General features: G+C 41.5%; 21 non-coding genes and 3 pseudogenes across 21 annotated transcripts; all 24 read right to left on the bottom strand.

The window, feature by feature from the left end:
• Positions 1–321: 321 nt before the first annotated feature.
• Positions 322–440, bottom strand: LOC146028151 (5S ribosomal RNA; annotated as a pseudogene).
• A 345-nt stretch (positions 441–785) lies between these two features.
• Positions 786–904, bottom strand: LOC146033013 (5S ribosomal RNA). Its single transcript, XR_014458423.1, has one exon. It is a non-coding gene; the product is annotated as a 5S ribosomal RNA (ribosomal RNA).
• A 344-nt stretch (positions 905–1,248) lies between these two features.
• Positions 1,249–1,367, bottom strand: LOC146034492 (5S ribosomal RNA). Its single transcript, XR_014459898.1, has one exon. It is a non-coding gene; the product is annotated as a 5S ribosomal RNA (ribosomal RNA).
• Positions 1,368–1,713: 346 nt separating this feature from the next.
• Positions 1,714–1,832, bottom strand: LOC146028150 (5S ribosomal RNA; annotated as a pseudogene).
• Positions 1,833–2,177: 345 nt separating this feature from the next.
• On the bottom strand, positions 2,178–2,296 carry LOC146034480 (5S ribosomal RNA). Its single transcript, XR_014459886.1, has one exon. It is a non-coding gene; the product is annotated as a 5S ribosomal RNA (ribosomal RNA).
• Positions 2,297–2,642: 346 nt separating this feature from the next.
• LOC146033726 (5S ribosomal RNA) lies at positions 2,643–2,761 on the bottom strand. Its single transcript, XR_014459135.1, has one exon. It is a non-coding gene; the product is annotated as a 5S ribosomal RNA (ribosomal RNA).
• Positions 2,762–3,106: 345 nt separating this feature from the next.
• On the bottom strand, positions 3,107–3,225 carry LOC146032233 (5S ribosomal RNA). The gene has a single exon (XR_014457678.1). It is a non-coding gene; the product is annotated as a 5S ribosomal RNA (ribosomal RNA).
• Positions 3,226–3,570: 345 nt separating this feature from the next.
• On the bottom strand, positions 3,571–3,689 carry LOC146033496 (5S ribosomal RNA). The gene has a single exon (XR_014458904.1). It is a non-coding gene; the product is annotated as a 5S ribosomal RNA (ribosomal RNA).
• Positions 3,690–4,832: 1,143 nt separating this feature from the next.
• Positions 4,833–4,951, bottom strand: LOC146034468 (5S ribosomal RNA). The gene has a single exon (XR_014459874.1). It is a non-coding gene; the product is annotated as a 5S ribosomal RNA (ribosomal RNA).
• A 345-nt stretch (positions 4,952–5,296) lies between these two features.
• Positions 5,297–5,415, bottom strand: LOC146034068 (5S ribosomal RNA). Its single transcript, XR_014459475.1, has one exon. It is a non-coding gene; the product is annotated as a 5S ribosomal RNA (ribosomal RNA).
• Positions 5,416–5,760: 345 nt separating this feature from the next.
• Positions 5,761–5,879, bottom strand: LOC146034456 (5S ribosomal RNA). The gene has a single exon (XR_014459862.1). It is a non-coding gene; the product is annotated as a 5S ribosomal RNA (ribosomal RNA).
• Positions 5,880–7,187: 1,308 nt separating this feature from the next.
• LOC146032927 (5S ribosomal RNA) lies at positions 7,188–7,306 on the bottom strand. The gene has a single exon (XR_014458338.1). It is a non-coding gene; the product is annotated as a 5S ribosomal RNA (ribosomal RNA).
• Positions 7,307–7,651: 345 nt separating this feature from the next.
• Positions 7,652–7,770, bottom strand: LOC146034443 (5S ribosomal RNA). Its single transcript, XR_014459850.1, has one exon. It is a non-coding gene; the product is annotated as a 5S ribosomal RNA (ribosomal RNA).
• A 1,775-nt stretch (positions 7,771–9,545) lies between these two features.
• LOC146034987 (5S ribosomal RNA) lies at positions 9,546–9,664 on the bottom strand. Its single transcript, XR_014460390.1, has one exon. It is a non-coding gene; the product is annotated as a 5S ribosomal RNA (ribosomal RNA).
• Positions 9,665–10,009: 345 nt separating this feature from the next.
• LOC146034431 (5S ribosomal RNA) lies at positions 10,010–10,128 on the bottom strand. Its single transcript, XR_014459838.1, has one exon. It is a non-coding gene; the product is annotated as a 5S ribosomal RNA (ribosomal RNA).
• A 346-nt stretch (positions 10,129–10,474) lies between these two features.
• LOC146031261 (5S ribosomal RNA) lies at positions 10,475–10,593 on the bottom strand. The gene has a single exon (XR_014456731.1). It is a non-coding gene; the product is annotated as a 5S ribosomal RNA (ribosomal RNA).
• Positions 10,594–10,932: 339 nt separating this feature from the next.
• Positions 10,933–11,051, bottom strand: LOC146032297 (5S ribosomal RNA). The gene has a single exon (XR_014457739.1). It is a non-coding gene; the product is annotated as a 5S ribosomal RNA (ribosomal RNA).
• Positions 11,052–11,396: 345 nt separating this feature from the next.
• LOC146031903 (5S ribosomal RNA) lies at positions 11,397–11,515 on the bottom strand. Its single transcript, XR_014457354.1, has one exon. It is a non-coding gene; the product is annotated as a 5S ribosomal RNA (ribosomal RNA).
• Positions 11,516–11,860: 345 nt separating this feature from the next.
• Positions 11,861–11,979, bottom strand: LOC146034419 (5S ribosomal RNA). The gene has a single exon (XR_014459826.1). It is a non-coding gene; the product is annotated as a 5S ribosomal RNA (ribosomal RNA).
• Positions 11,980–12,323: 344 nt separating this feature from the next.
• LOC146034407 (5S ribosomal RNA) lies at positions 12,324–12,442 on the bottom strand. Its single transcript, XR_014459814.1, has one exon. It is a non-coding gene; the product is annotated as a 5S ribosomal RNA (ribosomal RNA).
• Positions 12,443–12,788: 346 nt separating this feature from the next.
• Positions 12,789–12,907, bottom strand: LOC146028149 (5S ribosomal RNA; annotated as a pseudogene).
• Positions 12,908–13,252: 345 nt separating this feature from the next.
• On the bottom strand, positions 13,253–13,371 carry LOC146034395 (5S ribosomal RNA). The gene has a single exon (XR_014459802.1). It is a non-coding gene; the product is annotated as a 5S ribosomal RNA (ribosomal RNA).
• Positions 13,372–13,715: 344 nt separating this feature from the next.
• LOC146030818 (5S ribosomal RNA) lies at positions 13,716–13,834 on the bottom strand. Its single transcript, XR_014456302.1, has one exon. It is a non-coding gene; the product is annotated as a 5S ribosomal RNA (ribosomal RNA).
• A 345-nt stretch (positions 13,835–14,179) lies between these two features.
• Positions 14,180–14,298, bottom strand: LOC146033695 (5S ribosomal RNA). The gene has a single exon (XR_014459103.1). It is a non-coding gene; the product is annotated as a 5S ribosomal RNA (ribosomal RNA).
• Between the last annotated feature and the right edge of the window lie 273 nt (positions 14,299–14,571).

Here is a 14,571-nt window from a genome sequence, read left to right as displayed (position 1 = left end):
TTCTACTTCTATAACCAGGTAAGATAATAAAAAAGTTTCCTAACATTATTGGCTAACTGAAAAAAATCATGTGTTGGTAATGTAAAAAGACCTACAGGACATAATATTAGCAGGTGGTCTCAAATTAAACTACTAATGAGGCTCAACACTGTTTAGCTGCCAAAAGCAGTTGGTATTGGGCCGAAACAGTGTGGTAAGTCTTTTGGTGATGGCTATTGTGTCTGTTTCACCTCTCTCAAATGTCTGTATTGGCAATAAAAATAAACTGTTTCCAATTTAAATAGCTAGAGAATAAAAACAATTTGCCAGTAATGGGAAAAAAACCTACAGCTCCTGGTGTTCCCATGTCATCTCTCACCCAAGTACTAACCAGGCCCAACACTGCTTAGCTTCCAAGATCAGACGAGATTCGGCGTATCCAATGTGGTATGGCTGTAGGTGAGATACAGGCACTTTTTTGCCCTCTTCTACTTCTATCTAAAGGTAAGCTAATAAAAATGTTTCCTAACTGTATTGGCTTACTGAAAAAAATCATGTGTTGGTAATGTAAAAAGACCTACAGGACATAATATTAGCAGGTGGTCTCAAATTAAACTACTAATGAGGCTCAACACTATTAAGCTGCCAAAAGCAGTTGGAATTGGGCCGAAACAGTGTGGTAAGTCTTTAGGTGATGGCTATTGTGTCTGTTTGACCTCTCCCAAATGTCTGTATTGGCAATAAAAAGAAAAAGTTTCCAATTTAAATAGCTAGAGAATAAAAACAATTTGCCAGTAATGGGAAAAAACCTACAGCACCTGGTGTTCCCATGTGGTCTCCCACCCAAGTACTAACCAGTCCCAACACTGCTTAGCTTCCAAGATCAGACGAGATTGGGCGTATCCAATGTGGTATGGCTGTAGGTGAGATACAGTCACTTTTTTGCCCTCTTCTACTTCTATAACCAGGTAAGCTAATAAAAAAGTTTCCTAACATTATTGGCTTACTGAAAAAAATCATGTGTTGGTAATGTAAAAATACCTACAGGACATAATATTAGCAGGTGGTCTCAAATTAAACTACTAAAGAGGCTCAACACTATTTAGCTGCCAAAAGCAGTTGGAATTGGGCCGAAACAGTGTGGTAAGTCTTTAGGTGATGGCTATTGTGTCTGTTTGACCTCTCCCAAATGTCTGTATTGGCAATAAAAAGAAAAAGTTTCCAATTTAAATAGCTAGAGAATAAAAACAATTTGCCAGTAATGGGAAAAACCTACAGCACCTGGTGTTCCCATGTGGTCTCCCACCCAAGTACTAACCAGGCCCAACACTGCTTAGCTTCCAAGATCAGACGAGATTGGGCGTATCCAATGTGGTATGGCTGTAGGTGAGATACAGTCACTTTTTTGCCCTCTTCTACTTCTATAACCAGGTAAGATAATAAAAAAGTTTCCTAACATTATTGGCTAACTGAAAAAAATCATGTGTTGGTAATGTAAAAAGACCTACAGGACATAATATTAGCAGGTGGTCTCAAATTAAACTACTAATGAGGCTCAACACTGTTTAGCTGCCAAAAGCAGTTGGTATTGGGCCGAAACAGTGTGGTAAGTCTTTTGGTGATGGCTATTGTGTCTGTTTCACCTCTCTCAAATGTCTGTATTGGCAATAAAAATAAACTGTTTCCAATTTAAATAGCTAGAGAATAAAAACAATTTGCCAGTAATGGGAAAAAAACCTACAGCTCCTGGTGTTCCCATGTCATCTCTCACCCAAGTACTAACCAGGCCCAACACTGCTTAGCTTCCAAGATCAGACGAGATTCGGCGTATCCAATGTGGTATGGCTGTAGGTGAGATATAGGCACTTTTTTGCCCTCTTCTACTTCTATCTAAAGGTAAGCTAATAAAAAAGTTTCCTAACTGTATTGGCTTACTGAAAAAAATCATGTGTTGGTAATGTAAAAAGACCTACAGGACATAATATTAGCAGGTGGTCTCAAATTAAACTACTAATGAGGCTCAACACTATTAAGCTGCCAAAAGCAGTTGGAATTGGGCCGAAACAGTGTGGTAAGTCTTTAGGTGATGGCTATTGTGTCTGTTTGACCTCTCCCAAATGTCTGTATTGGCAATAAAAAGAAAAAGTTTCCAATTTAAATAGCTAGAGAATAAAAACAATTTGCCAGTAATGGGAAAAAACCTACAGCACCTGGTGTTCCCATGTGGTCTCCCACCCAAGTACTAACCAGGCCCAACACTGCTTAGCTTCCAAGATCAGACGAGATTGGGCGTATCCAATGTGGTATGGCTGTAGGTGAGATACAGTCACTTTTTTGCCCTCTTCTACTTCTATAACCAGGTAAGCTAATAAAAAAGTTTCCTAACATTATTGGCTTACTGAAAAAAATCATGTGTTGGTAATGTAAAAATACCTACAGGACATAATATTAGCAGGTGGTCTCAAATTAAACTACTAAAGAGGCTCAACACTATTTAGCTGCCAAAAGCAGTTGGAATTGGGCCGAAACAGTGTGGTAAGTCTTTAGGTGATGGCTATTGTGTCTGTTTGACCTCTCCCAAATGTCTGTATTGGCAATAAAAAGAAAAAGTTTCCAATTTAAATAGCTAGAGAATAAAAACAATTTGCCAGTAATGGGAAAAAAACCTACAGCACCTGGTGTTCCCATGTGGTCTCCCACCCAAGTACTAACCAGGCCCAACACTGCTTAGCTTCCAAGATCAGACAAGATTGGGCATATCCAATGTGGTATGGCTGCAGGTGAAATAGAGTCACTTTTTTGCCCTCTTCTACTTCTATAACCAGGTAAGCTAATAAAAAAGTTTCCTAACATTATTGGCTTACTGAAAAAAATCATGTGTTGGTAATGTAAAAAGACCTACAGGACATAATATTAGCAGGTGGTCTCAAATTAAACTACTAATGAGGCTCAACACTGTTTAGCTGCCAAAAGCAGTTGGAATTGGGCCGAAACAGTGTGGTAAGTCTTTAGGTGATGGCTATTGTGTCTGTTTCACCTCTCTCAAATGTCTGTTTTGGCAATAAAAAGAAAAAGTTTCCAATTTAAATAGCTAGAGAATAAAAACAATTTGCCAGTAATGGGAAAAAACCTACAGAACCTGGTGTTCCCATGTGGTCTCCCACCCAAGTACTAACCAGGCCCAACACTGCTTAGCTTCCAAGATCAGACGAGATTGGGCGTATCCAATGTGGTATGGCTGTAGGTGAGATGCAGGCACTTTTTTGCCCTCTTCTACTTCTATCTAAAGGTAAGCTAATAAAAAAATTTCCTAACTATATTGGCTTACTGAAAAAAATCATGTGTTGGTAATGTAAAAAGACCTACAGGACATAATATTAGCAGGTGGTCTCAAATTAAACTGCTAAAGAGGCTCAATACTATTTAGCTGCCAAAAGCAGTTGGAATTGGGCCGAAACAGTGTGGTAAGTCTTTAGGTGATGGCTATTGTGTCTGTTTGACCTCTCCCAAATGTCTGTATTGGCAATAAAAAGAAAAAGTTTCCAATTTAAATAGCTAGAGAATAAAAACAATTTGCCAGTAATGGGAAAAAACCTACAGCACCTGGTGTTCCCATGTGGTCTCCCACCCAAGTTCTAACCAGGCCCAACACTGCTTAGCTTCCAAGATCAGACGAGATTGGGCGTATCCAATGCGGTATGGCTGTAGGTGAGATACAGTCACTTTTTTGCCCTCTTCATCTTCTATAACCAGGTAAGCTAATAAATAGAGACAGGATTATATGCATTTGCATATTTGCATATGCATTTGCATATTTTGCCCATTCTCACTGGTTATTGCATATTTTACCTGAAATCTAGTGATAGTGCATATTTTAGGCCCCGCCTTCTTCCCACCCGCGAGTCACAGCACTGCTTTGCCCTGCTGCTGCTGGCCAGGTAGTGGTAGAGTGTGCAGGCTGGGGCAATATGTGCGCAGTGTGGGGAACCTTGGATGTATGCTATGTATGACACTGCTCTAGGCTGCCAATCCATGTTGATAAGTCAGTCATTACGAAGCTCCTAAACCTTTGCCTGCCCCTGGCCTGGGACCTTACACCAAGAGACAGACTTCTCCAGCAGAGGAGGCGGGTGGAAGGGTTGTGACATCACGCGGCGCAGAGGAAATGCCGTGTCACAGTGAGTATGCGGCGCAGGGAGGAAGCCTTTTACTGCGCCGCCCTCATATGCTATGCTGACATTTGATCCATCGGCTCTGGAGATGAGGGTCTGTGTAGATGATGCAAGAAGAGCTTTGGACGCTGCAGTATGCTGTAGCAGCCAGGAAGAAAAAAAATTCTGTGTACAGCACTAGACATCTGCAGATGCTGTGGGGCTATTTTTGAGGTTTATTTGCAACTAATTGTATGCTGATTTTTAAATAAATAAGTTAAAAATTACTTTTTTTATCATTTAATGTAGCATATTTTAACACTTTTCATGCATATTTTAAGTATTTTTCATGCATATTTGCATGCATTTTTCAAGCTTTTTATGTTGCATATAATCCTGTCTCTACTAATAAAAAAGTTTCCTAACATTATTGGCTTACTGAAAAAAATCATGTGTTGGTAATGTAAAAAGACCTACAGGACATAATATTAGCAGGTGGTCTCAAATTAAACTACTAATAATGCTCAACACTGTTTAGTTGCCAAAAGCAGTTGGAATTGGGCCGAAACAGTGTGGAAAGTCTTTAGGTGATGGCTATTGTGTCTGTTTCACCTCTCTCAAATGTCTGTATTGGCAATAAAAAGAAAAAGTTTCCAATTTAAATAGCTAGAGAATAAAAACAATTTGCCAGTAATGGGAAAAAACCTACAGCACCTGGTGTTCCCATGTGGTCTCCCACCCAAGTACTAACCAGGCCCAACACTGCTTAGCTTCCAAGATCAGACGAGATTGGGCGTATCCAATGTGGTATGGCTGTAGGTGAGATGCAGGCACTTTTTTGCCCTCTTCTACTTCTATCTAAAGGTAAGCTAATAAAAAAGTTTCCTAACTATATTGGCTTACTGAAAAAAATCATGTGTTGGTAATGTAAAAAGACCTACAGGACATAATATTAGCAGGTGGTCTCAAATTAAACTACTAAAGAGGCTCAATACTATATAGCTGCCAAAAGCAGTTGGAATTGGGCCGAAACAGTGTGGAAAGTCTTTAGGTGATGGCTATTGTGTCTGTTTCACCTCTCTCAAATGTCTGTATTGGCAATAAAAAGAAAAAGTTTCCAATTTAAATAGCTAGAGAATAAAAACAATTTGCCAGTAATGGGAAAAAACCTACAGCACCTGGTGTTCCCATGTGGTCTACCACCCAAGTACTAACCGGGCCCAACACTGCTTAGCTTCCAAGACCAGACGAGATTGGGCGTATCCAATATGGTATGGCTGTAGGTGAGATGCTAGCACTTGTTTACCCTCTTCTACTTCTATCTAAAGGTAAGCTAATAAAAAAGTTTCCTAACTATATTGGCTTACTGAAAAAAATCATGTGTTGGTAATGTAAAAAGACCTACAGGACATAATATTAGCAGGTGGTCTCAAATTAAACTACTAAAGAGGCTCAACACTATTTAGCTGCCAAAAGCAGTTGGAATTGGGCCAAAACAGTGTGGTTAGTCTTTAGGTGATGGCTATTGTGTCTGTTTGACCTCTCCCAAATGTCTGTATTGGCAATAAAAAGAAAAAGTTTCCAATTTAAATAGCTAGAGAATAAAAACAATTTGCCAGTAATGGGAAAAAACCTACAGCACCTGGTGTTCCCATGTGGTCTCCCACCCAAGTACTAACCAGGCCCAACACTGCTTAGCTTCCAAGATCAGACGAGATTGGGCGTATCCAATGTGGTATGGCTGTAGGTGAGATACAGTCACTTTTTTGCCCTCTTCTACTTCTATAACAAGGTAAGCTAATAAAAAAGTTTCCTAACATTATTGGCTTACTGAAAAAAATCATGTGTTGGTAATGTAAAAAGACCTACAGGACATAATATTAGCAGGTGGTCTCAAATTAAACTGCTAAAGAGGCTCAATACTATTTAGCTGCCAAAAGCAGTTGGAATTGGGCCGAAACAGTGTGGTAAGTCTTTAGGTGATGGCTATTGTGTCTGTTTGACCTCTCCCAAATGTCTGGGTACTTGTGTATTTTGGCGGCGCCCATCGCATCGCATACCATAACACATACGATGGTATGCGATGCGACGCGATATCGTACGATAGAGCACGATGGCATACAATTTTGAAATTGTATGCCATTGTACATGGCATACGATGCCATACGATGCGATGCGATGCGATTAAACATTGTATAAGCACCCTAATGGGTGCTTATACTATGTTAAGCACCCAAATGGGTGCTTACAATGTTAAATGCACCCCCACGCCACCCCCCACTATAAACGTGAACCCGAAGCGTGGCGAGCGCAGCGAGCCCGCGAGGGGCGGCGGTACGCGTCCTACGACCTTTTCATACCCCCACTATCCACGTCGGCGTGGAGTTGAGAATAGAATAGTGTGGCGAGCGCAGCGAGCCACCGAGCCCGAAGCGTGGCGAGCGCAGCGAGCCCCGCGAGGGGACGCGGATACCTTCACAGGTAAACGCTTCCCCTCGCGGGCTTCACAGGTGTCCGCGTCGCCACGGACACCTGTGAAGCCCGCGAGGGGACGCGTATAACTGTGAAGGTATCCGCGTCCCCTCGCGGGGCTCGCTGCGCTCGCCACGCTTCGGGCTCGGTGGCTCGCTGCGCTCGCCACACTATTCTATTCTCAACTCCACGCCGACGTGGATAGTGGGGGTATAAAAAGGTCGTAGGACGCGTACCGCCGCCCCTCGCGGGCTCGCTGCGCTCGCCACGCTTCGGGTTCACGTTTATAGTGGGGGGGTGGCGTGGGGGTGCATTTAACATTGTAAGCACCCATTTGGGTGCTCAAAAGCACCCTTTAGGGTGCTTATACGATTTTTGGTCGTATAGGGGGTCAAAATCGCGTCGCATCGCATCGCATGCCATCGGGTGCATGGCATGCGATGCGACGCGATCTGTTCGTCGTACGACGGACATCGGGGGCGCCGCCAAAATACACAAGTACCAATGTCTGTATTGGCAATAAAAAGAAAAAGTTTCCAATTTAAATAGCTAGAGAATAAAAACAATTTGCCAGTAATGGGAAAAAACCTACAGCACCTGGTGTTCCCATGTGTTCTCCCACCCAAGTACTAACCAGGCCCAACACTGCTTAGCTTCCAAGATCAGACGAGATTGGGCGTATCCAATGTGGTATGGCTGTAGGTGAGATGCAGGCACTTGTTTGCCCTCTTCTACTTCTATCTAAAGGTAAGCTAGATAAAAAGTTTCCTAACTATATTGGCTTACTGAAAAAAATCATGTGTTGGTAATGTAAAAAGACCTACAGGACATAATATTAGCAGGTGGTCTCAAATTAAACTACTAAAGAGGCTCAACACTATTTCGCTGCCAAAAGCAGTTGGAATTGGGCCGAAACAGTGTGGTAAGTCTTTAGGTGATGGCTATTGTGTCTGTTTGAACTCTCCCAAATGTCTGTATTGGCAATAAAAAGAAAAAGTTTCCAATTTAAATAGCTAGAGAATAAAAACAATTTGCCAGTAATGGGAAAAAACCTACAGCACCTGGTGTTCCCATGTGGTCTCCCACCCAAGTACTAACCAGGCCCAACACTGCTTAGCTTCCAAGATCAGACGAGATTGGGCGTATCCAATGTGGTATGGCTGTAGGTGAGATACAGTCACTTTTTTGCCCTCTTCTACTTCTATAACAAGGTAAGCTAATAAAAAAGTTTCCTAACATTATTGGCTTACTGAAAAAAATCATGTGTTGGTAATGTAAAAAGACCTACAGGACATAATATTAGCAGGTGGTCTCAAATTAAACTACTAATGAGGCTCAACACTGTTTAGTTGCCAAAAGCAGTTGGAATTGGGCCGAAACAGTGTGAAAAGTCTTTTGGTGATGGCTATTGTGTCTGTTTCACCTCTCTCAAATGTCTGTATTGGCAATAAAAAGAAAAAGTTTCCAATTAAAATAGCTAGAGAATAAAAACAATTTGCCAGTAATGGGAAAAAACCTACAGCACCTGGTGTTCCCATATGGTCTCCCACCCAAGTACTAACCAGACCCAACACTGCTTAGGGTACTTGTTTCCTAGAACGGCCACAATCGTGAGTGATCGTGGCTCTTAATTAAGGGACACGATCCTCACGATGTGGCCGATTTTTTACAATTTTTTCACTTTGATTGACAGAAATCGGGTCAATCGGTCAGTTGCGACCAATTAAAATCGGCCGCGATGCGACCGACCGATTGACCCAATTTTTCCATAGACTTCAATGTTAAAAAATCTTTTAACATTGAAATCGGTCGGTCTTGTGCCATTATAATGGCACAAGATGAGATGGACTTGATTAAGTCCATCTCACATAGGGAAAAATGATAAAAAAGGTGAAATGGGCCAATATGACCCATTTCACATTTTTTATGTGCCCGCCATGACCCCACGATAGACGTGAACCTGAAGCGTGGCGAGCGCAGCGAGCCCGCGAGGGGCGGCGGTGCGCGTCCTCCGACCTTTTCATTCCCCTACTATCCACTAGGGCGTGGAGTGAGAATATAATAGTGTGGCGAGCGCAGCGAGCCACCGAGCCCGAAGCGTGGCGAGCGCAGCGAGCCCCGCGAGGGGACGCGTATACCTGTGAAGTTAGACGCGTCCCCTCGCGGGGCTCGCTGCGCTCGCCACGCTTCGGGCTCGGTGGCTCGCTGCGCTCGCCACACTATTATATTCTCACTCCACGCCCTAGTGGATAGTAGGGGAATGAAAAGGTCGGAGGACGCGCACCACCGCCCCTCGCGGGCTCGCTGCGCTCGCCACGCTTCGGGTTCACGTCTATCGTGGGGTCTAGCACACTTATTAACATTTGGGGGGGCAATTTAAACAAATCTGGTGAAAAAAAAAAAAAATCGGGTGAAAAATCGGTCGATCGGATCGGTCGCATCGTATGCGACCAAATCGCATGCGATGCGATCGATCCGATTTTTTATCTTACGACCACAACGATCTAAATCGTTGTGGCCGTTCTAGGAAACAAGTACCCTGCTTAGCTTCCAAGATCAGACGAGATTGGGCGTATCCAATGTGGTATGGCTGTAGGTGAGATAGAGTCACTTTTTTGCCCTCTTCTACTTCTATAACCAGGTAAGCTAATAAAAAAGTTTCCTAACATTATTGGCTTACTGAAAAAAATCATGTGTTGGTAATGTAAAAAGACCTACAGGACATAATATTAGCAGGTGGTCTCAAATTAAACTACTAATGAGGCTCAACACTGTTTAGCTGCCAAAAGCAGTTGGATTTGGGCCAAAACAGTGTTGTAAGTCTTTAGGTGATGGCTATTGTGTCTGTTTCACCTCTCTCAAATGTCTGTATTGGCAATAAAAAGAAAAAGTTTCCAATTTAAATAGCTAGAGAATAAAAACAATTTGCCAGTAATGGGAAAAAACCTACAGCACCTGGTGTTCCCATGTGGTCTCCTACCCAAGCACTAACCAGGCCCAACAATGCTTAGCTTCCAAGATCAGACGAGATTGGGCGTATCCAATGTGGTATGGCTGCAGGTGAGACACAGTCACTTTTTTGCCCTCTTCTACTTCTATAACCAGGTAAGCTAATAAAATAGTTTCCTAACTGTATTGGCTTAATGAAAAAAATCATGTGTTGGTAATGTAAAAAGACCTACAGGACATAATATTAGCAGGTGGTCTCAAATTAAACTACTAAAGAGGCTCAACACTGTTTAGCTGCCAAAAGCAGTTGGAATTGGGCCGAAACAGTGTGGTAAGTCTTTAGGTGATGGCTATTGTGTCTGTTTGACCTCTCCCAAATGTCTGTATTGGCAATAAAAAGAAAAAGTTTCCAATTTAAATAGCTAGAGAATAAAAACAATTTGCCAGTAATGGGAAAAAACCTACAGCACCTGGTGTTCCCATGTGGTCTCCCACCCAAGTACTAACCAGGCCCAACACTGCTTAGCTTCCAAGATCAGACGAGATTGGGCGTATCCAATGTGGTATGGCTGTAGGTGAGATGCAGGCACTTTTTTGCCCTCTTCTACTTCTATCTAAAGGTAAGCTAATAAAAAAGTTTCCTAACTATATTGGCTTACTGAAAAAAATCATATGTTGGTAATGTAAAAAGACCTCCAGGACATAATATTAGCAGGTGGTCTCAAATTAAACTACTAAAGAGGCTCAATACTATTTAGCTGCCAAAAGCAGTTGGAATTGGGCCGAAACAGTGTGGTAAGTCTTTAGGTGATGGCTATTGTGTCTGTTTGACCTCTCCCAAATGTCTGTATTGGCAATAAAAAGAAAAAGTTTCCAATTTAAATAGCTAGAGAATAAAAACAATTTGCCAGTAATGGGAAAAAAACCTACAGCACCTGGTGTTCCCATGTGGTCTCCCACCCAAGTACTAACCAGGCCCAACACTGCTTAGCTTCCAAGACCAGACGAGATTGGGCGTATCCAATGTGGTATGGCTGTAGGTGAGATGCAGGCACTTTTTTGCCCTCTTCTACTTCTATCTAAAGGTAAGCTAATAAAAAAGTTTCCTAACTATATTGGCTTACTGAAAAAAATCATGTGTTGGTAATGTAAAAAGACCAACAGGACACAATATTAGCAGGTGGTCTCAAATTAAACTACTAAAGAGGCTCAACACTATTTAGCTGCCAAAAGCAGTTGGAATTGGGCCGAAACAGTGTGGTAAGTCTTTAGGTGATGGCTATTGTGTCTGTTTGTCCCAAATGTCTGTATTGGCAATAAAAAGAAAAAGTTTCCAATTTAAATAGCTAGAGAATAAAAACAATTTGCCAGTAATGGGAAAAACCTACAGCACCTGGTGTTCCCATGTGGTCTCCCACCCAAGTACTAACCAGGCCCAAAACTGCTTAGCTTCCAAGATCAGACGAGATTGGGCGTATCCAATGCGGTATGGCTGTAGGTGAGCTACAGTCACTTTTTTGCCCTCTTCTACTTCTATAACCAGGTAAGCTAATAAAAAAGTTTCCTAACATTATTGGCTTACTGGAAAAAATCATGTGTTGGTAATGTAAAAATACCTACAGGACATAATATTAGCAGGTGGTCTCAAATTAAACTACTAAAGAGGCTCAACACTATTTAGCTGCCAAAAGCAGTTGGAATTGGGCCGAAACAGTGTGGTAAGTCTTTAGGTGATGGCTATTGTGTCTGTTTGACCTCTCCCAAATGTCTGTATTGGCAATAAAAAGAAAAAGTTTCCAATTTAAATAGCTAGAGAATAAAAACAATTTGCCAGTAATGGGAAAAAACCTACAGCACCTGGTGTTCCCATGTGGTCTCCCACCCAAGTACTAACCAGGCCCAACACTGCTTAGCTTCCAAGATCAGACAAGATTGGGCGTATCCAATGTGGTATGGCTGTAGGTGAGATAGAGTCACTTTTTTGCCCTCTTCTACTTCTATAACCAGGTAAGCTAATAAAAAAGTTTCCTAACATTATTGGCTTACTGAAAAAAATCATGTGTTGGTAATGTAAAAAGACCTACAGGACATAATATTAGCAGGTGGTCTCAAATTAAACTACTAATGAGGCTCAACACTGTTTAGCTGCCAAAAGCAGATGAAATTGGTCCGAAACAGTGTGGTAAGTCTTTAGGTGATGGCTATTGTGTCTGTTTGACCTCTCCCAAATGTCTGTATTGGCAATAAAAAGAAAAAGTTTCCAATTTAAATAGCTAGAGAATAAAAACAATTTGCCAGTAATGGGAAAAAACCTACAGCACCTGGTGTTCCCATGTGGTCTCCCACCCAAGTACTAACCAGGCCCAACACTGCTTAGCTTCCAAGATCAGACGAGATTGGGCGTATCCAATGTGGTATGGCTGTAGGTGAGATGCAGGCACTTTTTTGCCCTCTTCTACTTCTATCTAAAGGTAAGCTAATAAAAAAGTTTCCTAACTATATTGGCTTACTGAAAAAAATCATGTGTTGGTAATGTAAAAAGACCAACAGGACACAATATTAGCAGGTGGTCTCAAATTAAACTACTAAAGAGGCTCAACACTATTTAGCTGCCAAAAGCAGTTGGAATTGGGCCGAAACAGTGTGGTAAGTCTTTAGGTGATGGCTATTGTGTCTGTTTGACCTCTCCCAAATGTCTGTATTGGCAATAAAAAGAAAAAGTTTCCAATTTAAATAGCTAGAGAATAAAAACAATTTGCCAGTAATGGGAAAAACCTACAGCACCTGGTGTTCCCATGTGGTCTCCCACCCAAGTACTAACCAGGCCCAACACTGCTTAGCTTCCAAGATCAGACGAGATTGGGCGTATCCAATGTGGTATGGCTGTAGGTGAGATACAGTCACTTTTTTGCCCTCTTCTACTTCTATAACCAGGTAAGATAATAAAAAAGTTTCCTAACATTATTGGCTAACTGAAAAAAATCATGTGTTGGTAATGTAAAAAGACCTACAGGACATAATATTAGCAGGTGGTCTCAAATTAAACTACTAATGAGGCTCAACACTGTTTAGCTGCCAAAAGCAGTTGGTATTGGGCCGAAACAGTGTGGTAAGTCTTTTGGTGATGGCTATTGTGTCTGTTTCACCTCTCTCAAATGTCTGTATTGGCAATAAAAATAAACTGTTTCCAATTTAAATAGCTAGAGAATAAAAACAATTTGCCAGTAATGGGAAAAAAACCTACAGCTCCTGGTGTTCCCATGTCATCTCTCACCCAAGTACTAACCAGGCCCAACACTGCTTAGCTTCCAAGATCAGACGAGATTCGGCGTATCCAATGTGGTATGGCTGTAGGTGAGATACAGGCACTTTTTTGCCCTCTTCTACTTCTATCTAAAGGTAAGCTAATAAAAATGTTTCCTAACTGTATTGGCTTACTGAAAAAAATCATGTGTTGGTAATGTAAAAAGACCTACAGGACATAATATTAGCAGGTGGTCTCAAATTAAACTACTAATGAGGCTCAACACTATTAAGCTGCCAAAAGCAGTTGGAATTGGGCCGAAACAGTGTGGTAAGTCTTTAGGTGATGGCTATTGTGTCTGTTTGACCTCTCCCAAATGTCTGTATTGGCAATAAAAAGAAAAAGTTTCCAATTTAAATAGCTAGAGAATAAAAACAATTTGCCAGTAATGGGAAAAAACCTACAGCACCTGGTGTTCCCATGTGGTCTCCCACCCAAGTACTAACCAGGCCCAACACTGCTTAGCTTCCAAGATCAGACGAGATTGGGCGTATCCAATGTGGTATGGCTGTAGGTGAGATACAGTCACTTTTTTGCCCTCTTCTACTTCTATAACCAGGTAAGCTAATAAAAAAGTTTCCTAACATTATTGGCTTACTGAAAAAAATCATGTGTTGGTAATGTAAAAATACCTACAGGACATAATATTAGCAGGTGGTCTCAAATTAAACTACTAAAGAGGCTCAACACTATTTAGCTGCCAAAAGCAGTTGGAATTGGGCCGAAACAGTGTGGTAAGTCTTTAGGTGATGGCTATTGTGTCTGTTTGACCTCTCCCAAATGTCTGTATTGGCAATAAAAAGAAAAAGTTTCCAATTTAAATAGCTAGAGAATAAAAACAATTTGCCAGTAATGGGAAAAACCTACAGCACCTGGTGTTCCCATGTGGTCTCCCACCCAAGTACTAACCAGGCCCAACACTGTTTAGCTTCCAAGATCAGACGAGATTGGGCGTATCCAATGTGGTATGGCTGTAGGTGAGATACAGTCACTTTTTTGCCCTCTTCTACTTCTATAACCAGGTAAGATAATAAAAAAGTTTCCTAACATTATTGGCTAACTGAAAAAAATCATGTGTTGGTAATGTAAAAAGACCTACAGGACATAATATTAGCAGGTGGTCTCAAATTAAACTACTAAAGAGGCTCAATACTATTTAGCTGCCAAAAGCAGTTGGAATTGGGCCGAAACAGTGTGGTAAGTCTTTAGGTGATGGCTATTGTGTCTGTTTGACCTCTCCCAAATGTCTGTATTGGCAATAAAAAGAAAAAGTTTCCAATTTAAATAGCTAGAGAATAAAAACAATTTGCCAGTAATGGGAAAAATCCTACAGCACCTGGTGTTCCCATGTGGTCTCCCACCCAAGTACTAACCAGGCCCAACACTGCTTAGCTTCCAAGATCAGACGAGATTCGGCGTATCCAATGTGGTATGGCTGTAGGTGAGATACAGTCACTTTTTTGCCCTCTTCTACTTCTATAACCAGGTAAGCTAATAAAAAAGTTTCCTAACATTATTGGCTTACTGAAAAAAATCATGTGTTGGTAATGTAAAAATACCTACAGGACATAATATTAGCAGGTGGTCTCAAATTAAACTACTAAAGAGGCTCAACACTATTTAGCTGCCAAAAGCAGTTGGAATTGGGCCGAAACAGTGTGGTAAGTCTTTAGGTGATGGCTATTGTGTCTGTTTGACCTCTCCCAAATGTCTGTA

Source organism: Crinia signifera, chromosome 8, assembly GCF_055691185.1.
Source record: "Crinia signifera chromosome 8, ASM5569118v1, whole genome shotgun sequence".
Lineage (NCBI taxonomy): Eukaryota > Metazoa > Chordata > Amphibia > Anura > Myobatrachidae > Crinia > Crinia signifera.
The sequence above is the reverse complement of the archived record's forward strand: the minus strand, read 5'-3'. Positions and strand labels throughout refer to the sequence as shown.